Raw genomic sequence first — 23,161 nt, 5'->3', positions numbered from 1 at the left:
ATGTTCAGTGACTTTTCCAAGGTTGTATGGGGGCTAGACTTGGTTCCAGAAACCTGTCAAGTGCTATTTCAACTAAGCCTTTCTGCCCCGTAGAGATTTCCATTTCCTAAGCCTCATCTTCCTGCTCTGAATTCTGAGGCATCTGAGGTATAGATCAGAAATCTGCAGCAATGTGGGTGAAGACAGGTCAACTGGGCCGATTTGTGGGGTGGGGGGAGAAGCCACTTTGAGGCTCCCACACTGGGGTCAAACTCTTTTCTGAGCAGAGATAAGCAGTGAAGGTCTGGGGGCGTGTGTGGGAGAGGGGCTGTGAAGTTACAGCTTCTTTGCTCCGAGAGTGAGCGACAAGATTAGAACAAGTGTGTGGTAGGTAGGCTGTCACTGACTTCACTGTGTGATGTTGAGAAGTCTTGTCCCCCCCCCCCCGGCAACCTCCCGTGGACTCTCCCCCTTTTCTGCTCTTACCATCCAATAACTTGACTTCGCAGCCTAAGGGTTCGCTTCCCGCCCATCCCATCCGCCGCCGCGTTTTAGCGCTGTCCGCGGTGCTGATCGCCAATCTCCTGATTGCCGTTTCGACCAGCTAGGATCTCTGGTGCGCCCAATCTCTCCTCGCGGCCTCCTACCTCTCTTTTTCTCCAGGCACCTCACACTTAAATCACGGGTGGAAGGCAGGCTCGGTTCCCCTTGCGCCTGGAAGCTGCTGCCCCCTCCCTTGCTCACACCGGGTTTTGCAGCAGTGGCGGCAGCTGCCACTGATTCCGGCACTGGGGAAGCAGTTGATACGTCTACTGCCAGCAGCGCGGAGTCGTCTACGCGGACAACAGAGAGAAAGAGGAAGAGAGAGAGAAAGAGAGAGGAGAGAGAGAGAGATTGATTGATTCACAGAGCAAAAACCTTCATCCATGTGGAGGGCAGTCTGAGGGAGCCACTGTGTGCCTTGTCCACTGAGTGGTCTGAGTTTTCTCCTCTTCTGGCAGTGGTATTTCTTTTCATCATGGACCTGCATGATTTAGGGGTAGTTGGTGTGTGTGTGTGTGTGTGCGCGTGTGTGTGCAGTTGCTTCGATTTTATTTTGGGAAGAGTAGGAGAGTCAAATGAACAATTTTCTTTCAGGCGTCTCCGCTGAGCTTTCAAACCAAGTCATCCGGAGTTAGCATTTTCCCACCCGGCAGGGAAGAGAGGAGTTGGCAAGAATTTGACTCACCCCTTCCCCCTGCAATCTTCTGGTGTCGCGGTAAGTGATATTCTTCTCAACTGTGCAAATGGGCTAGGGGTATTGGAATCCCAGTTGCGAGATGTGTACATGAGCTTGTGGGATAGAGGGCTGGTGGGAGGGGAGGGGTGTTGAGGAATGACCACGTTTGTTTGCCCACATTCTGCAGTGTTTGATCGCCTAAGCAACACCCCAAAGCCAAATGAGATTTCTGCTCACTGCCCAGGGTGGGGGTAAAATATGCTAATGTTTTAGGTAATGCGATCAAAATTGTGGCTTCTGCCCAATTTGTCCTCTCCCTTGCAGCAGAAGCTGTTGGAAGTAGCTGGCAGTTCTCTGAGTGAATTAACCCTTTGTGGAGCTGGCCAGCCTGGCATGGGGGGATCCCTGGGTGTTCTGATCTAGTGGGTGGGCACTTTGACTCTGGATGGGAAACGGTCACCTAAGGCTGAAGGGTTCACCCTTGCCTAGGGTAACCTAGGCATACCAAGTGAGTCTTGCATAGGACTGGGCTCAGAGAGTACCATCTTCCAGGGACAGCTGAATAATTTAATTGTGGTGTTTTTTTGTTTTTTGTTTTTTGCAAGCTTGGTTGTTCTAAGCTTCCTGAAATGAGAGAACTGGGAGACATGAAAGGACCACATTTTGCTTGGAATGGTCAGGCAGGCCAGAGGGGAGCAGACAATGTTTTATTTTCACAGGTGGTATAACCTGTAAGTGATTGTATAGAGGGTGCACCAGCCCAGGGGACTTTATCCTTGAATCTGTCTCAGAGTAGGGAAAGAAGGGAACAATGTTTGTTCAGATTCTGGGGAAGGGCTCCAGGCTCCAGGCTCCAGCTTCAGATCTGTTCCCGGGCAGACCATACCCTGCTCTAGTTTCTTTATTCTGATGGAATAAGCCTCACCAACCTGTTAGTGAGTGGGAAAGGGAGGTCCCTTGTAACTGAATCCAAAACTCACATTTAGTTTTAAATGCCTTTGCTGCTAATCTGTGACCCATCAAAAGGGGATCTTCTTTGCTTCCTGCTTTGATTACATCTATCTTTCTGGAAATGAATGTCCTTATTTTTAGCATCTTCGCTATTATCTCATGGGCCGCTTCAGTGTTCTGCGCCCCCAAGGATTTCCTCTTTCAGTTCTTGGTCTTGGAGGTGGGAGGAATAAAATATCAGCCCCAGAGACGGGCAAGCGTAAGTAAGCAGAGTCCACTCAGTCATTTTCTCCAGGCCCAGAGCCAGGTGGGGACACTAAAATCCCGGGGCATATGACTGCTCAGGAAAGATATGTGAGGCAGAGGGGGAGGGATGCTTAGTGGTTAGTACCAAAGATTTGGTCCTCAAAATCCTGGGCTTTCCTTGTTGGGTGACCTTGAGGAGGAAGTTGCCTTTGTTTCCTCCCTGGGAAGCCTAAGTGTGAATGATGAATGTGGGGAAATTTGGTTCAAATAAGGAGCCACGGATCTGTCCATGGGTGATATTTAAAATATTGAACTTTCCATTAACTGGTCAGACTGGACTGTGGCTGGGGCCCTGGAGTGGGGGATCTGAGGGGTCCCCTGCTGTGCTGAGTGTTAACTCTTTAATAGCTGGATTATGGGGAGGCTTAGGGGGACAGGGGAGTATCAAGGGAACCACAGGGGCCTCAGTGCAATATAACCATATAGCACAGGGGTATTAATAGATATATATAATATATTATAGAAGAATATTATATATTAGAATATGTAATATATATCTAATATTCTAATATATAATATGTAGAATATATATGAATATATAAAGTATATAATATGTAGAATTTATGTTTTTATATATATATCTATATATAAGTATAGTTGACTTACAGTGCTGTGTGAGTTTCAGGTGTACAACAAAGTGATTCAGTTATACATATATATTATAACAACTGGTTCAGCCATGCAGTGCATGCCAGCCCACCTGAGGTAGCTGGGACTGGGCTGTCCACACGTGGGTATTTTTGAACATCTACTTGCTGCCTCCCAGCCTTACTTCCTTGGGGGTGGTTAAGATCCAAGAGGCTGCCCTCCCTCCTCCCCCATCACATTTGAATTGGTGCATTATGGTGCACCAGGGAAAGGGAAACAGAGTCTTCTGGAAAGAGCCTTGGACTTGGATCAGGAGACCTGGGTTCCAGCCCCAGCTCTGCCTCCCCTTTCTGGGCCTCAGTTTCTCCATCTTTGCAATGAGGTAGTTGGTCTATGTGACCCCAAGGCCCCTTCCAGCTCTGAGGTTCTATGACTATGTGATGAGTGTGCATGTGTGTGCACACACGCTTCTAGGAATGGTTAGCACTGTGTTTGGGAATTCATCATATGTGTTGTTGAGGAGGTTTTGTTTGGCTGAATCAGGATGGGGATCGACCCTTTGAGAACTTTGCTTGGTTCCTAGAATCCTGTGCTCAGCTGAAGAGGGGTCTTCTTTGTTTATAGCTTCAGTTGCATAGACATCCAGGTTTGGCAGCACTTGAAGTCCCTATAGAGATTTATCCTAGGGAGACACCAAGGACCCCTTTGAGAACCTCCACTCTGAAAAGATGCATATACCCTATAGCCCACCTGAGCACCTCAAGTTTGGGACGTCTGATCTAGTCTGACCCTTCACGGGCCCCAGAGAGGGAAAGCAACTTGCCCAAGACCACACAGTAAGTCATGCACAGCAACATAAAAGACAAGGCATTATGCTCTCATTCCTGGCTCCAGCAGCCCCCACTCCCCCCACCCAGCCAGGGTGCAGGGGGAGGACTTTCAGCAGCTCCCCTCCATTCTCGTTGGTAATCAGGAAGCATAACCGTGGAGACAAATGTGGACATTTCCTTTCTCGCTGGTGGGAAGGAGGCAGCGGCCAGATTCTGCAGTCCAAAACGGTGGCCTGGGAAGTCAGTCTCCCCAGCTTGCTCTGCCTTTTCTCTTTTCTTGCTGCCTGTACACATCCTGGCTGCCTGTCGAAGGCTGTGGCTCTGGTTAGGGTGGTTTATTTGTAGGCTGTCGTATTTACTTTTATTTAACCCTCTCTTTCTCTCTCTCTCTGTGGGTCACAGAGAGTTTGTGACTTTCTAACAAAAACCACCATGACATATGGACCTGTCTTCTGTTCTTTATCGCCTTCAAGAGGGGAGCTGATCATGAATGCAGACAAATCGGAGTTGATGTAAAGGCGATGAGAAGCGAACAGCATGGTTTATTTCTGTTAAACACTGTGGCTGTAACCTGGGATAAAAATAAATCTGGGACCCAGTAGTGGTGGGCTGGAGCCGATGAGCTTAAATTATTCAGCTGCCACCCAGGATGGAGATCCTTGATGTGCTGGGAGAGTGAAGGAGGCACCACAGAAATAGCCCCCTCTCCTTCCTGTTCCCCACCCCTGTCTGCTTCATTAACCAGCCTTTTTAGCTTCCAGGGGCTGCAGTGTGGGTCCCTGGGAGCAGCCAGACCTGGCTCCAATGCTTCCTTGCTGTGTGACTTCAGGCAAGACCCTAAACCTCTCTCAGCCTCATTTTCCTCAGGTGCAGTGTGGTGGTGAAGAGTGTGGGCTCTGGAAATAGATCTCTTGGGTTTAGATCCTGGTTCTAACACTTTCTAGTTATGTCATATCATCTCTCTGGGCTTCAGTTTCTCCATCTTTAAAGTAAGGATGGTAAAGGAACTGTGAGAATTTTGAGTTAATGTTTGCAGTGTGCTTAGTACTGAGCCTGGCAAGGAGTAAGTGTCCAACAAATGTGAGTGTTGGGGATGCTGTTGGTGATGGTAACAGTGAAATCACCCCGACCAAAGTAAGACTGGGCTAGGATAGAGGAAGGTGAATCCTTTGTGCCAAGCATACAGCTCTGGGACCCAGGAGAAAGAGGACGTGGCTTGGAGACAGTAGACTTCCAGTCCCACTTATTCCATATGTGGTCTTTGTGCAGTTGCTGAGCGTCCCCAGACCTCATTTTATTCACCCATGAAATGGGCATAACGACCTCCTTTCTTTAAGCCTGTGAGGCCCTGAGGAAACAGGGCAGTTGTGAGTGTGGTGGGTAGGCCCTGGAGGAAGGAGTTCAGGAGGAGAAGCCCTCCTGACTACTCTGAGTCTTTCGTTCCTCTAAATCCTTGGGAGGCTTTTGCTGAATCATCTCAACTCACCAGCTCGGAGCCCGAGGATTTTTCCTAGGAGACCTGAGCTTTCCCTCCCTTCCCTGCTATGGTGCTTTCCCTGCCACGATGCTCCTGCATACGGCTTCTGAGATGCTACAAGGTGAGATCCTTGCAGGCCAAGGCTGTGCTGTCTTCCTTTCTGGAGTCAGATTTAGCACACAGCAAATGCTCAGCAATGACTTGCATGAATGAATGAATGAATGAAACCTGGATTGACTAGTGAACTGGTCAGTTTGGGGAGGTGCCTTTGGCCTATGGTCCAGCAAGAGAGCTGCATACAGTAGGTGCTTAGTTACTGTTTTGTTGATTATGATGAGTCATTGGTGAAGTTTAAAAGGCCTTGGCTTTCATCTCAGATCTGCTACAGGCAAAGGACTGGCCTCTCTTTCCTCCTGTCAAGAGTGTTAATTGACATTTATTCATGTGTTATACATTTATGGAGTACTTACAGTATGCCTGGTACCATGGTGGGCATTGGCAAAAAATGGTGACAAAGACATAATTCCTTTGGGACTTAGATAAAGTAAGCGGCTGCCTACAAAATGTGATCTTTTGGGGGGGTTGGTACAAAGAGGGCTTCCTTTGTTGCCCTAAAACACTCAGTTCACTGATATGTGAAATTCCATCATTAAAGTTTCATCCTTTGTCTTTAGGCTTTGCTCTTGGATAAAGATGCTTTTGGGTGGAATAATGCATCCAACCTATTAGTCATTTACACTTCAGTGAGGAGGAGTTGTAAAATCCTCTCTGAAAAGTGAGGGGAGTGCTTTTTTTTTTTTTTTTTTGCGGTACGTGGGCCTCTCACTGTTGTGGCCTCTCCTGTTGCGGAGCACAGGCTCCGGACGCGCAGGCTCAGCGGCTATGGCTCACGGACCCAGCCGCTCCGCGGCATGTGGGATCTTCCCGGACCGGGGCACGATCCTGTGTCCCCTGCATCGGCAGGCGGACTCCCAACCACTGTGCCACCAGGGAAGTCCGAGGGGAGTGCTTTTTGGGAAAGGGGAGTGGAGTTTGCACATACTAAGCTTGAGGTTTCACCTGAGAGGGCAAAAGGCAAAGAAAGACAAACACTGCTGGATTCACATTCTGCTGTAAAAAGCTCTCAATTCTCAAGACTGATTCGCCTGAATTGGGTGGTTCATCTAACTCAGTGGTTCTCAGACTGTGGTCCTGGCCACCTCCCCCCCACCCCCCACCCGACCCCCGCGGTATCGGCATCACTTGAGAACTTGTTAGAAAGACAAATTCTTGGGTTATATTCTGGACCTGTCCCATCAGAAACTCTGAGTGCAGGGCCCTGGGATCTGTTTTCCTAAGCCTCCAGTGCTATAAAGGAGTTTTTGAAATGCAAAACACTTTTACAGGTGTTAGTTATAACAGTTCTGGGTGTGTTGTGAGCTTCAGAATTTTTGCCAAGGTCCCCCAACTTCATCATCCTCCGAGGGGCTGAGGTCTGTTGCCTCCTCAGCACACATCATTTACTTTTTGCTACTGGATCCCTCTGTTTCGCACGGGAGCACGAGCTGGACCTACCAGGGTTGACCCCATTCCCTGCTAACCTGAGTGCTCCAGGGGGCTGCTTCTTTCTCAGGCAGCACCCAGGGATTCAGGTTATAGGATGGCTCATTGTCAAGGCGTCAAGGGTCAGCCCTCCAGCCTGGCCAGGGAACAGACCTGGTTCCTCTTAGCCCAACACAGCTTCCCATTTGGGCCAGGGAAATGTAGGACACCACTGTGCAGTGCCGAGGCACCAGACTGCCATATGCAATGTCACTGTGGTTTCTTCAGAGTAATTGTCTTGCTGTCATTAGTTTTAATGACATATAATGCACGCTTAAATCTCATTGCAATGGAGCTGTGTCAGACTCTGTCTTAGGAATCCAGCTCGTGAGCAAGATAACATGCCTCAAGAAGCTGGGGGTTTTGCCCACCCCTCTGCAATTAATCAACAAGAGGAAATTCGTCTGACAGCATCGTTATGATGTTTGGTTTGTGAAGGATTTATTTGCATAGTGGAAGAAAAAAAATTCTCCACATCTCTTAATGTAATCTTCTAAGTGCATTCAGCTGCCTTTTTCTTTCTTCTCTCTCTCTGTCTCTCTCTCTCTCCCTTCCTTCCTTCCTCCCTCCCTCACTTCCTTCCTTCCTTCCTTCTTTCCTTCCTCTCTCTCTCTCCCTTTCTCTCCTTTCTTTCCTCTTGTAATGCATCTACACCATGACAAGCAGCAACTTGTGAATGGAAGCAGCTTTCAGTAGAGAATAGATTCGGTAAGCATGTTTGGTGCCAGCCATTGATGATGAGGCTGCATTCCAGGGCTGCTGAGAAGAGAGATGATTTCTTGAAGTTTGTTGGGAGGCCCTCCATGCGAGATGCTGCCAAAAGGCATCTGTGTGGTCCATTCTGCCCCATAGCCTGTGCCTGTCCCCATCCCCTCCCCCTCTACCTGTCAGTTTTTCCTCTGTCACCATAGCGCTGTGTCTCTAAGTCTGTCTCTGTCTTTCTCTCTCCCCTTTTCACACCCCCAACCCATCCCCTTCCCCATCTTTCCCATCCTTTAAAAATTCCCATTCTTTCTTCCTGTGGTTCATCTTTCCTCCCCCTTTTCCCCCCTCATCTGACCTCTCCTGTCTCCCTTCCACTGGCATTTTCTCCCAATCTCTTTTTATCTTCCCGTCCTAACCCCTGCCCTTCCCCATCCCATCTTTAGTCTTGTCCATGCAGATATACCAAAGTGACTTGGGAAGGGAATGCATTTGTGAGTCCCAAGACCCCAAGTCAGGCCTCCAAGTAGGATGACCAGCTGTCCCAGTTAGCCTGGGACTGAGGGGATTCTTGGCAGGCAGGACTTTTTGTGTTCAAACTGGGAGAGGCTCAGGCAGACCAGGACGAGGTGGTCTTCTTACTTCTAAATCAAATGCTTGGGATTCTGTGGAACTTTCAAAAGGCCAGAGATGTGGCTTTCTGGGCAAATTGCCGGCCCTCCTGCTCTGGGGAGGGACACAGTGGTCTCCGAAGCCCTTCCCAGCCTTGGTGTGCTCTGCATGGCTCTGGGGCCTGAAGACTGCCTGGGCATGCAGAGACCAGTTGTCAGTCAAGGGCACAAGGCTGACCCCTTCCTCCTTCCCTACTTCCTCCCCCGACAAGACCGACCACCCAGTTAGTTAGTTATGCACTCCTTAGTCACAAGAGGGGATCCAGTGAGAGACTGTAGGTGGTTCTATGACAGAGATTTGCAAACTTAAGCCTGTGTCAGAATCCCTTAGAGGGCTGTTAAAACAGAGTTTCTGACTCAGTGGGTGGGGCCCAAGAACTTGCATGTCTAACACATCACTCCCAGGTGATATGGATTCTGCTGCTCCAGGAACCCCACTTTGAGAACCACTGCTTTCTGCAAACTCATTCCCTTTCATTTATTTACTCCATCATTCATTCATTCTCAAATATTTATTGTATACGACCACGTGCCAGGCACTGGGGACTCAGCAGTGAATGAGACAGAGTTCCCTGCCTTCCTAGAGCTTACAGTCTAGTGGGGAACAAAGGCAATAAACAAGGAAACACACAAATAAGATGGTTCTAGACCATGTTAAGTGCTATGAAGGAAATGGCATGACATGATCGAGAGTGATAAATGGTGGGGGAAGAGAGATAATTTAGTTATTACTGTTTAGTTATAAAAAGGATGGCCAGGGGAGATGGTAACGTTTGGATTGAGAGCGGAGTTTCTAGAAGGAGCCAGAAGGATCCAGGTTGGAGGAACAGCAAGTGCAAAGGCAGAGACAACTGTGGTGTCTTGAGAGACTAACAAGAAGGCCAGTGTAGTGGGGTGAGGGCAAAGTGAGGGGGATGAGGTCGGAGGGCCCTGGGGACTGCAGGACCTGCCAGGGTAGGCAGGGAGTCTGGATTTTATTTCACTGCGAAGGGGGGTGCAATCGGGAGAGTGACATGACCTAATTTACAATTTTGGTAATGATCACTTTGGTTTCTGAGTGGAGAAAGGACTGCAGGAGGTGGGGTGGAAGCCAGGAGACTGGTGATGGGGAGCAACGATGGCTCCTGGGCCAAGTGGTAGAAGAAAGACGGTGGTAAGGTCCGGGGTGGGGGGCTTTGGCAGTAGCTCAGTCAGGTCAGATATGGGGGAGAGGGAGGAACCAGGGCCCACACCAGGGGATGGGACCCTTCTTGGCAGTGGTTCGTTCAGCGGTTGTGATTCTGGGGATGTGGAGAGGGGCCAGTGGGCTAAGAGGCAAGACCAAGAGCGTGTTCAGAGGGAGGGGCCTTTCAGTGAGGTCTGCAAATTCCCTTCCCACCCAGTTAACGTGCACCATTCCCCCCTCCCCAGAGGAAAAGGCAGCGACAAAGCCTAAAACCAACAGAATGTGACAAAATGCTGGAAAAAGCAGACGGTTAAAATTGTGCCCTCAGCATCCTTCCTGGTGGGGCCCCAGCAGCTGGGGCTGTGAGCACTTCCAGGTGGGTGCTGCAAGTCACAGAACACCTGGCTACCGGCAGGTGGCTGATTCCCATGGGGAGCTGGGAGCCCCAGGGTAAACATACAGGGTTCTGCAGGCTACTCCTCATGCTTTGGGGGAAGTTGGGGATCTCCCTCTCCCTCGGCTTCTGTCTTCACCCCCCTGCATGTGCCATGAGCAAGCCTCTGGGCTCTTTGTCCTTCAGCACCACCAGCTGGTTGGCTCAAGCCAGGGGTGTGTGTGTACCCGGCATTTGTAAAACCTGGCTTGCTTGTGGGATAGCCCAGCAGTAAGGGGCTCAGCAATGAGAGCTAAGACTCCTTGGGTTCAAATCTGCACTTCATCCCTTTCTAACTGTACAGACTTGGCCAATTACCAAAGCTCCCTGTACCTCAGGGGTTTTTTCCAACTATAAAATGGGGATGCTGTTAACAACAACATGTATTTTATAGGGTTCTCATAAGGATCAAATTGGTTCATATGGGCAGAGATCCCAGGACCCTATCGTCACCATTGTTATTATTTCATAGTAGTGGATACAAACTCGTTCTAAGATCTTTGGATCTGCCTAGTTCAAGAAGGCTCTTGGAGATCACTTGCTTATGCTAGTGGTTTCCAAACATGGATCTGGCCTGTTATAAAGTTCCCACTGGCCTTGATGAAAGAAGAAAAATTAGGCCTTTACAGATAGGCAAAATATTGCCAACTAAGATTTCCTAGAACGGATTTTCCTTTAGTCTGACGTTGTCTTTTCTGCTCATTTAATGTTAAAATATGTTGTTTAAAAATGAAACATTGGCGGGCTTCCCTGGTGGCGCAGTGGTTGAGAGTCCGCCTGCTGATGCAGGGGACACGGGTTCATGCCCCGGTCCGGGAAGATCCCACATGCCGTGGAGCGGCTGGGCCCGTGAGCCATGGCCGCTGGGCCTGCACGTCTGGAGCCTGTGCCCCGCAACGGGAGAGGCCACAACAGTGAGAGGCCCGCGTACCGCAAAAAAAAAAAAAAAAAAAAAAAAAAAAAAGAAAGAAACATTGGCAATAGTTGATGGTGGTTTCTTTCTTTAAAAAAATTAGTGCCCTTCCTTGGAAAGTAACAACAACGACAAAAGTTGACAACCCTAGGGAGGGCTCCCCTAAAATTTGGAAGAGAATTTTACACACTTGAGAAATCCAAACGTCTGGGAGCTAATTTTGCCTAGTCGTTAACTTTGGGGGTTATCAAATTTTACCAGATTCAAGAATCTCCTGGGGTATTTTTTTAATTCTCAAGGCCCATCCTTAGAAATTCTGATTCAGAAGGTTCAGAGTTGTACCCAGGAACCTGCAGGGTAAAGAGTTTCCTGACCGATTTGGTTGCAGCCGGTCCATGGGTCATTCTGGGAGGAACGCTGCTCTTTCTCGTGGGTGAATCCTCTTCATCACTCCTAGGCCAGTGGGCTTGAATGCCTCCATGGTGGTTGGCTCAGCACCTACAAAGTCATTCCACACATTGCTGGACAGGTCTGATCAGCACGATTGTCCTTCCTGGTGTTAACTTCGATCTGACTCCTGTCGCTCCTGATCATTTTACCTTCTGGAGCCAAACTGAAGAGATAAAGATCCTAAGACAGAACATGATTTTCCTTCCTGGTGTTAACTTCGATCTGACTCCTGTCGCTCCTGATCATTTTACCTTCTGGAGCCAAACTGAAGAGATAAAGATCCTAAGACAGAACATGATCCGTAAGAGTTAAGTGCACATTAGGAGGTGATTGCATGAAGCTATAAATCTGAGTTCATTTTTGTTAGTGGGATAATTCAGAAAAGAATGTCTAGTCTCCTCTGCATTGAAGTTAGGGGTCCCCTCAGTCAACATACAATCATTTTATTCATTCAGCATACAGTCATCACTATTCAGTTGATAGATATTTATTGACTATCTACTACCATGTAGGTCAGATGGCCCCAAATACAAGGTTGACCTTCAATTTCCACATTTTCCCAGTAAAATCAGTCCCTCCTAACTTGCACAAAATGGTTAGCCAGACTTTAAAAAATAATCTGTTAGGAGCTGAAAGAAAGAAAGCAAAACCTATTAGGGATGTAGGTGAACTGGTCAAATGTCCATTTATAGTATTTGATTCATCAATCATATTATACAAACATACTTTAGATCACATATTATATAAAATAATCAATTAATCCATAAAAACTATTTTTTCTGCCACTGACACATATTTTAAAAATAATCAACAAACCAGAAAAGTAAGGAAAGTTTTATAACTTTAATAAAAGTCATCTACTGCAAAAACCTTTTGTTGAAAAATGGGAAAAGGAAGAGATACCATTTGGAGCCGAGCCTGATGGATGAAAAGTTTAGAAAGAATTTACGTAAACTATTCGGTTATTCAAAAAACTAAATTGAGAGAGATAGTGAGAGACACTTGACAGTGTAAAAAAATATTTTAAGGACCTGGATAGAAGGTGGATTTCTGTTTTCTGAGGGATATTTGGTTGGGGGATCCTTATCTTCTATCTGGTCATTAGTAGTATTTGTCAGGCACTGTGCTCACTGTTGAGATATAGTAGAAAACAATTTAGAGTTGGTACCTTCCCTCAAGGAGGTAGACATAAATCAGTAATGATACAGATGGATGTATAATTAGAACCTGAGGCAAGGGTTCTAAAGAGAGGAACACAGGTCTGTGAGAGCATGTGACAAAGAAATCTGATGTAATCTGGGAGGGCTTCCCTGAGGAAGTGACATTTGACCTGGGAGCTGAAGGATGAATAGGAGTTAACCAAGTAAAAAGAGGAGAAAAGAACATTCATGGCAGTGAGAATAGCATGTGCCAAGGCCCTGAGGTGGTGGTATTCCAGGATCAAAGAAGGCCAGCATGGCTGGAGCACAGGGGGAGCGCAGTGTGAGATGAGGTTGATAGTACCTGCAGGGCCATGGTATGGCAACTTGTCTTTATCCCAAGAGCAATGTGGTTTCACAAGCAAAAGGATAACCTGATCTGATCCGTTTTGAAAAGGGCTTCCTAGTTGCAGCACAGGATTCACAATCAGGGGTGGAAATACTCTAAACTGACCCAGAAGGAGTTTCATGTATTGGCCAATCCCCCTGCACCCCACACTCTTTACAGCACTGACTCCCTAGAAAGGAGGAGGACAGTGGGACCCCAACCAGGGAGAGATTATGTTCTGCAATTAACCATGGTGTAGGGTCCCTTCCTGAAAATGAGGGTGGTGAGAGTGGAGGGAGGAGGTAGGGATAGTTGCCAGTCTGCCTAGGTTTGAATCCCAGCTCTGCTGCTGTGTGACTGAGCAAGTTACTAAATCTCCCTGTACCTCAGTTTTCTCATCTGGAAAATGTGGATGACAATAACATCTACCTCCTGGGGTTGTCTTGGGAATTTAACAAGTCAATATATATAGTCTCTGCTTGGAACAGGCATGAGAGGTGCTCAATAAACATTCGTTATTTTTATTTTGATGGTGGTGATGATGATGATGATGAAATCTCAGAGCTCAACATTCTAGAGAGGGTACTCTTAATCCTTTCCACTCTGCCCACTACCTCACTTCCTTTTGGACTTTACTTAAACATCACCTTCACAGTGAGGCCTTTTCGGATCATCTTATTTAAAATTGCACCCCCCTCCAGAATTCTGCTTCTTCCTTCTTTATTTTATTTTTCTCCCTAGCACTTAGCACCATGTGACACATGATTTTACTTATTTATTTCATTTGTTGTCTATCTCCCCTCACTAGAATGTCGGTTCCACCAGCGCAGGAGTATCTGAGTGTTTTATTTATGACAGTAAGCTCAATGCACTGTATCCCACGGTGTCGACACACAGTAAGTGCTCGATAAGTAGTGTTTGTTAGATAAATAAGCACTGACAGTGTCAAGCTAATGCTCCTTGCTCTTGTTCGAAACCTGACCCACTCCCCAGGCTGCTCTAACTCATCCTATGGTTCATTAAACAGCAAAAGCAGTAAAAGAAAAAACAATCCCCATATCTTGAAAGGGGTGGGGGACAGTCGGGGAAGGTGCTGAGGCACCGGAGATTTTGGTGATGGGGAAGAAAGTGAAGGTCTTTTATAAAACCAGCTCAGCAGCCTGAGCTTTGTAACCTGATTAGTCGTATTAAGCCTTTGTCGACATCGACATTACCTCAGCCCTGGCTGTGGCAATTGGTGGAGCAGCAGACTTATTCAATATTTAAGAAGCCCTGCATTGCAGGAGAAGGGTTTGGGCCGTGTGTGGAAGAACAAGCAGCAAATGCTCAGTGACAGTCTCTTAAGTGGTGGATTATTTTTAAAAGGAGAGAAATAAGAGAAGAAAAAGCCCCAACGTATTCAGCCTCCCCCCTGGCCTTCCTTGGTTTCTGGTAACACTTGCTCTGACCCAGAACAAAGAGAATGCTGTTGGCAGAAGGGAAACCATGGACCAGGAAATTTGGTCTCCTGGGTTCCGTTTTTCTAGCATTGCACACAGGGGTGGCCCCTAGAGTGTGTGTGGCCCCTAGACCAGCAGCATAACATCACCTGGAACTTAGAAATGCAACTTTTGGGGCTCTGTCCCAGGCTTCCTGAATCAGAAACTCTGGGGCTGGGAAGTGGGCATCAGTCTCCTTTCCTGAGCCCTCCAGGTGACTCGGATGTACATTCCAGTTGAAGGTGCCCTGGCCGGAGGAGAGGGAGCCTGGAGAGAGTGTGGATCGGGGCACATGGTTCTAAGCTGGTGGTTCTCAGCCCCAGCTGCACATTATAATCACCAGGTGGACTTTCAGAAAGTATGATTGTAGGTACCCACCATGAGCATCTTCTTTAGTTGGTTTGGTTGGGATTCTGGAATTAGCATTATTAATTCCTCTCGTCCCCCACCATGATTCTAGGGTGCAGCCAGGGATGTGACACTTTGTTCTAAGGCAATCCCTCTGTTTACCACTGATGTGCCTTTGGTGAGTCATCTTAACCTTATGTGTCCTCATTTTTGGCATCTTTAAAGTGGGCCCTAAAACTCCCATCTTATGTGACTTGCAAGGAAATGGTGACGCTTAAGAGGGATGCTATTGTGAAATCTTTGCAGTGTGTTAAAGTGCTGTGCAGATAGGAGAGTTGATGAGGGTCTCCCGGGTTGTGTCAGTGCCTTTTGACAGTTCTTGACCATTTCCTTCTGGTTGCCCCTTCAGCCACCCTCATCATCTTGGGGATCTAGGGCCACAGAATGCTCACCCCCACCCCGAGCTTTCTAAAAGATCACTGAGGCTCCTCAGTATGGAGATTACTGTACCTGGGAGAGGAAGGGCCAGCACAAGGTGCAGAAGAAAGAAAAAACAAAAGGACATGAGTGTAAGTTCAAACCTTACAGGCTGTGGTTGGCAATGAGGACTTTGTATTAGAATTATCATGATTCTGGGATGAGAGCTGCCAGTTACCGAGCGTTTAATGTGGGCCAGCACCATGCTGGGAGCACTGCGTGTCTGATTTCAACCAGTTCTTCCATCGGTCCTGAGTAGAAGGTACCATGATAAGCCCTATTTTCTGGACAAGGAAAGTGAGGGGCCAAGGAACTTGCCCAAGGTCCCAGGCTAGCAAGGGATAGAGCCAGGACCAGCCCTAGTGAAGTGTCTAGATTTAAATACTTCATATCCAGTGAGTCCCTAAACTGAACACAGGTTGGTTTCCTAGGAGAGGTGATTATTGAGGAGAGGTTCTGAAGCACCAGATGAAATGTCAGTGGTAGGAGTTGAATATCACCTTCTTTCCTCTTGCCTTTAAATCCAGACCCTTAACACAATGCCTCCTGCTGGCTTCAGTTCTAAGTCACAAGAGCTTGGTTTTTCGCTCAGGGTTTCTCTGTCCCCACGTCCCATGAAGGCTTGTTGGGGACACTGTCATTTCCTTTCTTGATTTTCTTGCCGCTTGGCCATACAAAAACCAGACCAAAAACTCAGAAATAACTGCAAAGCTTTAACTCCTCTTTTAGAGAGGAATGACCTTCAAGTTTTCCTTGCTTTCCTGAAGAAGGAGCTGGAAATCAGAGCCAAGGGGACTCAATCCTCACTTGTCCTCAGCTTTGAAAGATGAGGACCATCCTACTCCCTCAAATCAGCCCTCATCAGTGACCCATTTTATTGCAGAAACTGAGCTGGCAGGCTGGCTGGAGAGGAACCACTTGCAACTACCCCTGGCTCACTGCAAACCTTCCGCCTCTGAGCATGCTCTGTGGATGCTAGAGATTGAAAATATACTTATCAACCCATTTGCTCCAAGCCCTGGTTTGTTATCTGATTAGGCTCCAGAAGGACTGTGTACTAGATGATTCCTGCAAGTTTTCCATCCCCAGTGAATCCCCAAGTCAATTTGTTCACTCCTGGCTGGTTTCCATTCTTCTGCTTCACCTCATTCTGCCCCAGGAAGGTGATGGTGTAGGAATGGGGTTTGAAGTGCACCTTTGGTTTTGCATGGGAGAAATTGGCCAGGAAACAAGCCATAATGACAGTGCTTTGTATCTCCTTGGCACTTTCCCTCCCTAATTACCTCTTTGCATCAATTATCTTATTATCTGCCCTTTGCCTCTACCACACTTGAAAAATAAAATAGAAAGCAGACCAAACTACTAAGCATTTGTCCCACTTAGTAGTCCTTATTGTAAGAGGAAAAGTGGAAACGTAGGAGTGCTTGCTGATTAGTCTAGTATTTTATATATATTTACATATAATACATATGTATGTATATATGATATATAACATAATTACATATTATGTATATATTATTTATTTTATATATACACATAACTTGTATATATGTATGTATGTGTATATATATATATCAATATATACATATCTATACATATATAGGGGGAGAGAGAGAGAGTTGATGATCAGTATTTGTAGTAGTTATGTTCTTTGAAGCACCATGATCACTGAATTAGCAAATACTCAACCATTGCTCCCAGGGGAAATACAGGGTTAGGTTCCTGCAAGCTTCTGGTCACACTGCATCAACCAATCCATGCATATCCATGTTTTATGTGTTTCTGTAAAAAAAAACTTATTTAATACTGATGGCAAACCTAACTCAAACTAATTCAAGTGATACAAAGGGACATCTACTGGCCAATATAATCAAAGAGTCCAAATCACAGCTGAGGCATGACTGGATCCTGTGGCTCTAGGACTGAGTTCTAACCATCTCTTAATTCTGCTTTCCTTTGGGTTAGCCTCACTATCAGGCAGGCTTTCTCCACCTGGTCGAACCTCACCAAGTCCAAGTTTGTATTTTTCCATCTTCAGCCCAGTAAGGAAAAAAAACAGAGAATCTCCTTCCTAAGATATTCCAAAAAAGTTGCAGAATTGAGTCTAATTGTCTTGTATTGGGTAACTAATACAACTTTGAACCAGAAGAGGGGAATATGCTGATTGCTCATACCAGGGTCATGTGAGTGCCCTGTAGCTGGTAGTTGAGGTCAGCTCCATCAGAACCCCATGGGTAAGATAGGAAGAGGATGGTTCACTAAAAGAAAATTGAAGTGCTGATAACAGGAGAAGTTCCATTCCTCCATGGAATTTTCAGTCTTGGGGATGAAGATTTCTGTGAACTATGGGAAGCTAAGCCCTGAGTTTCTGAATTCCAAGTACATTAAAATTTCAGAGAAGAGGGCTCAGGTGACTATAGAAGGCATTATGGGACGGTGAGGATTGAACTAGGAGTTTTGACCTGTTAAGTGGAGGAGCAGGAACATTTCAGGGGATGAAAAAGGCTTCTCAACACCGTACCGTCCTGGTAGCTTCTGCTGCATGAACCTCAGGGAGAAAAGCGTGAGTCACATCATAAGGGGATGGTGGATCCCAACTTTTAGGAAGTGCATCAGTTACTGGTTTCATACACACACACACACACACACACACACACACACACACACTTCCATATATTTACTAAAACGGGGAGTAAAGTACATGTGCCGCTGTCTGTGGTCTTGAACCATAGCTTTGGCCAAATCTCTGCTGACATCTCCCCAACTTTTCTGAGGAACGAGGGCTTCTGGTTTGTTGCTGCTGTTGTTTTCTGTCTCCATGAAAAATATGTGCTGTTGACACTGCCTGTGTCAATCAGGATCCCAGCAGGAAACAGATGGCAATTCAAACTGTGTAATTTGAGGACAGTTTTTAAGAGGAACAAAGCATGAGCAGGATTAAGGAGAACCAACCGTGGTTAGTGAAGTACCCTGGGGCTAACAATAATGGGGAGCTGTTACCACCCCTAGTTCTGAAGGGGGAGATAAATAGAATTACCAGAATCATGTGAGAGCTGGAGATGTAGTTATAGGACAGGGCCTTCTGACCAGAGATGTGACCTTTGTCAAGGGAGGCAGCCAGCCCATGACAACACTGCAGAAAGGGAGCCCTGACCTCACTCTCCTACCTCCATCCAGTCTCCCCTAGTGCTCTCCATGGGGAAAATCAGAATGGAAGCCAGAGGACAAGGGAGTTGATTGAAGTAATATATACAAGTCAGCCTTCCACAGAGTAGAAAAGGGTGGGTAGTAGATGTGGAGGGGCAAGCAGAAGATATGGCACACTACCAGTATCAGTTAGCTATTGCTGCAAAACAAATCAGTCCCAAAGTTAGTGGATTAACACACAACCATTTATTTACTTGTAATTCTGCAATTTGGGCTAGAATCAGTTTGGTGGTACTTCTGTAGGTCTTGCCTGGGGTCACTCATGTGGCTACAGTCATCTGGAGGCTTGATAGCTGTATAGTATAAGATGGTCTCACTCACCTATCTGTTGATTATCTGGGCTCTTAGCTGGGAGCCTTAGTTTTCTTCCATGTAAGTAGACTGGATTTCTAACATAGTGGTAGAAACACTCCAGAGGGTAAGTCCCAATAGGCAAGCACTTATCAAACCTCTGTTTGTGTCGTATTTATTGACTTCCCATTGGTGAAAGAAAGTCACATGCTAAACCCAGAGTTAATGTGGGAGGGACTACACAATGTGGAGGCATGTCCATTGAGGACATCATTTCAACAGGCTGCCGGGCTGCCCCAGTACAGATAGAATCATTGCCACTATTTTCCATTTTTGCTGCTGGCTTCATATCCTTTTGCTAGTTCATGCAAGTTCCTGACTATTAAAAAAATGATTCCTGGAAAGTTGGATGTTGAGAGGGTGTGTGTGTCCATGTCTGTCCCTAGTGCAATATAGATGTTTCACTTACTAGAGTGAGAAGAGAAACTAGACCAGCTTCAGATGTAGTTTTGATATAATGTCTCTTGAGAAGGTCTTAAATCAGGGAATGGACAGTGGCTTATCTGGTGTAGCTTAAGGTAGGGTGTATGTGTGTGTGGTGTAATACATGTATGGTGTATGTACATCTCTGACATCTGGGATTTGAATACTGGCTCATTGTTTGTGACTTTGGGCTAATACCTAACCTCTCTCTGCTTCCGTTTCTTGGTATAAAATGGGGCTAATGATTGAGCTGAGGATTAAGTTAGGTAATACTGTGTTAAGTACCAACATGTGGAAAGCAGTTAGCACTGTGCCTGAAACAGGATGAAGGTTCTGTATTTATTAAGGGTTCAGTGAAGAAGGATGGGGAGGAGGAATGAGACGGTAGGGGGTGATTTAGAGTCAATCAGGACTGTGTTTAAAGAAGCCCTACTTCTTACTGGTTCTGATTCAGTCCTGGGGAGAGCCAATGAACCTTTATAAACATCAATTTTTCTATCTGTAAAATGGACTCAGTGGTGTCTCTTTGCAAGTGTTGTATGAGCCAATGTATGTAAATCACTTAATGTGGTGCCTGGCACACAGTAGATGATAAATACCATTATAGCTGTTATTCTCAGCCTTTATATCCTGGAGATGTGACAAGGGTAACGTACTTCTCTCTATTTAATTCTAACCATGTACCAGACACTGTTCTAAGCACTTTACAAGTATTAACTCATTTAATCCTTTAACATCCCTATGAAGTAGATACTATTATCACTGTTATTATGAAGTTTTTCATACGAGGAAACTGAGGCACAGAGAGGTTTAGTCATTGTCCTAACATCCCACAGCTAGACAGAGGCAGAGCTGTAATTTGAACTCTGACCGCTCAGCACTTCTCAACCTCTGCACTCCCTGCCTCCAGTGATGAGGGACATAGCGCCCACCTGCCTGGTCATTGTGAAGACCAAGGGCTTTGTAAATTGCAGAGTGCTCCATCCATACTTAATGTTCTGACAGCTGCTTTCATGGGGACATAGGGAGAGGAACAGGAACTTTGAGGTTCATTCATGTTCTCCAGCCAACACTGACCAAGATTCATTTTTCTGCTGCTTCCCCCCACCTGGTATCAGGAGGGCCTGGGCAGGAGAGAGGAAGGGATGGAGCCGAGTCTTAAAGATTTATTATTCATGGGAACTTCCTGATGTGGTCGCAGATTTCTTAGAATCCACATCCCAGGGAAGTAGCCATGGCTGGACTGTATGAGGCAAGAAGTATCCTTCCTGGCCAGAGACCCTGTAACCTATGTTATTTTGGAGGGTGGGGTTCTACTAGAGTCCCTGGGTGTCACCTAGTGAGAGTTTGCCTTGCACCAGAACTAGCCTTGATACTCTCTGCTACTGTATTTCCCACTCCAACCTCTCAAGAACCCTATGAAGTAGGTGCTGTTACAGCCCCCATTTTACAGACAAGAAAATCGACGCTCTGAAATGTTAAGTATTTTGCCCAGGCTCACCCAGCTTGAGTTTAGCTGGGGGTTGAATCCAGGTGTATGTGACTCCAAAGCCTGAGCTCTTGACGGAAGATTCTGTCATGACATTTGTACCATGGGTGAAAGGTGAGGGTGGTGTGCGTGCGTGTGTGTGTGTGTGTGTGTTTTGGAGCTGAAGGTGCTTGGAGTGTAGGTGCAGTGGGTATGGGAGTGACTGGCGTAGATGTGGGTGTGTTGGGGGGGATGGTGCTGGGGGTGTGGGGAGAGGTGAGCAGGAGCATGTGGAGTGTGTGGCGGATGGCGTGTGGACGTGTAGTGTGAGTGTAGGTGGGAATGAAGGCATGAGAACGTGTTGTCAGTGGGAATGGGCGAGTGTAGGTGTGTGGTGTGGGTGGGTAGGAATGGGGCTGAAGCAGGGTGTGTGTGTGTGTGTGTGTGTGTTGAGGTGAGAAGACAAGTAAAGCTCTTCCCTGGGCTCTAATTGCCTCTTCTTCCAAGGATGAAGTGAAATATGCATTTTCCCAGGACAGGGAGCATCTAAGGCCAGAGTACTTATTGTTTCTGTCTTGTAACCAGAAACTGGCTCTGCTTGCTTGGCAGAGAGCCAGACCAAGTCAAAGATGAGGAGCTTTGCCTGCATATGAGAGGAGAGTCTGTGAGCTTGAACCATGCCTTTCCAAATGCAGAAAGAGGCCATCTCAGAAAAGCATATTGCCCTTTTTACAACAGTCCCAATGAGTAGTTTTTCTGTTTGTGCTTGATTACCTCCAGTGAATGGGGGAACCCATTACTTCTCAAAGTAGCATATCCTCCTTTTGATACCTCTGGTGGTTAGAGAGCTGTTCTTTACCTTAAGCCAGACTTTCTCTTACTGTACCTTTCACCTTTTGGTGCGGAGTCTCATCAGGCAGCTGTGTTATATGAGTGGCTGTCCAGAGTAGTGGTCAAGAGTGTTGGTATTATGGGAAGATACACCGGGATTTATACCCTGGTTGGCTCCACCATTCCTGGCTGGGACCTTGGGCATATTAAGGCACCCTTCTGAGTCTCAGGAGTGGAAATAACCTCATAGGCTGGTGCTGAGGATGAAATGAGGTGGTATATGGAAATTGCGCACCTGAAGGCTTGTGATGTTCATTTCTGTGCAACCCCGCCTTTGCTAAGTATAGACCCTCAGGGCAGGAGAGTGAGTTGGTCAAGAGCACAGGCTCTGGAACCACACTGCCAGGATTCTAAATGTGGCCCCATCATTTACTAGCTGTGTGACCTGGGAGAAGCTACCCAACCTCTCTGTACTCCAGGTGTATCACCTGTGAAAAGGGAATAGTCATTGTTTATTAGATCATTGTGAGGATTAGGTGATTCAGTACCCAGAACAGTGCCTGGTATATAGAAGGCACTCAGAAATTGATCACATACCCAAAGGAGTAAATGAAGAGAGTTTAATTAAGAGACTATTTATAGTCATGTGAACGAACCAACAAGGTCAAGGGAAACTAGGGTGCTGAAACTGTTCCTTCCATCAAAGGAAGCCATCACCATCTCCAAGCCTGGAGAGGCAAGAGAAGGAACAGTTATGGACCCAGAAGAGAAAGGGTTACATGAAGAGGTCCTCCTGACGAGAGTTACCACCTTTAGCGTAGGGCCACAGCCAGCCCGTGGTGACCACCACGAGGGGTCCAGGGAAGAAGTACCCCAGCCTCTTGCTCTTTCCTCCCTCCAATCATCTGCAGTCCCTCCAATTAGACAAATCCAACCAGAAACCAGAGGGTAAGGGAACCACTGACGCTGTCCACACGGGCCAACCTCCCAGGGCACAGAGTAGGGTGGAAGGGTGAATAGATCTGGAGAGTGAATGGAAAATACCCAGCAAAGCTATTTTTATTATTAGTTTGGCACGATGATGCCACTTTTTAAAACCGTATTTGCCATATAAAACCAGCAAATTCATATGCTTAACCAGATATTATATTATTTGCACCAACAGTCAAGATAGCAGGTGTCTCTCTCCCACCTGCAAGACGGAGGGGATATGGGGGTATATGTATATGTAAAGCTGATTCACTTTGTTATACAGCAGAAACACAACATTGTAAAGCAATTATACTCCAATAAAGATGTTTAAAAAAAAAAAAAGATAGCAGGGTGGTCCGAAGGCTCATTTATATAAGACCCAGGTCCAGGAATATCTTTGGATATTCCACCTGCTACCAAGTGACCTTGGCAAGCCAGGGCCTCAGTTTCCTTATCTGTAAAATGGGAATGCTACATCTCCCATCTGTGATTTGTGAAAATGCTCCTCAGATGAGAGGATGCTGTTTTTTTAAGGGGTAAATGCCCCTCTCTACCCTGAGTATTTCATCCCTGAGGCAGAGGAGGGATCAGGGTGACACCTGTGGTCTCTGTGGCATGAGGAGAGTTAGGGCTGCAGATAAGTCAGTTCCAACTGAGTTTTAATCAGAATGAGTGTCACTGCAACTTGACCCTGAGTGGCAGCTGGAGGCCATTAAGCTAAATGACTTGTTTTAATACTCAGACCTGTCTAATCACATTTTCTTGTTTGGAGCCGCGTGTGTCTGTGCATACGTGCTCAAGTGCAGAAATAAAC

The 23,161-nt window shown here is 46.6% G+C and overlaps 1 protein-coding gene across 4 annotated transcripts in view; it reads left to right on the top strand.

Annotated features, from left to right (window-relative positions):
• The window catches only part of RPH3A (rabphilin 3A), a 301,610-nt gene that overhangs the window by 202,992 nt on the left and 75,457 nt on the right, over positions 1 to 23,161 (top strand). For 3 of the 4 annotated variants that reach the window (XM_082641652.1, XM_082641649.1, XM_082641650.1), the window contains one exon: positions 1,117 to 1,237. The exons of the other annotated variant lie outside the window; for it this stretch is intronic. The gene's annotated coding sequence lies outside the window, so the exon portion shown is untranslated. The remainder of the gene's footprint in view (positions 1 to 1,116; positions 1,238 to 23,161) is intronic. 4 annotated transcript variants of the gene reach the window in all.

The sequence above is a fragment of the Mesoplodon mirus genome (genome assembly GCF_964341445.2).
Source record: "Mesoplodon mirus genome assembly, chromosome: 13".
Classification (NCBI taxonomy): domain Eukaryota; kingdom Metazoa; phylum Chordata; class Mammalia; order Artiodactyla; family Ziphiidae; genus Mesoplodon; species Mesoplodon mirus.
Note: the sequence above shows the minus strand (reverse complement) of the source record. Positions and strands in the feature narration are given on the sequence as shown.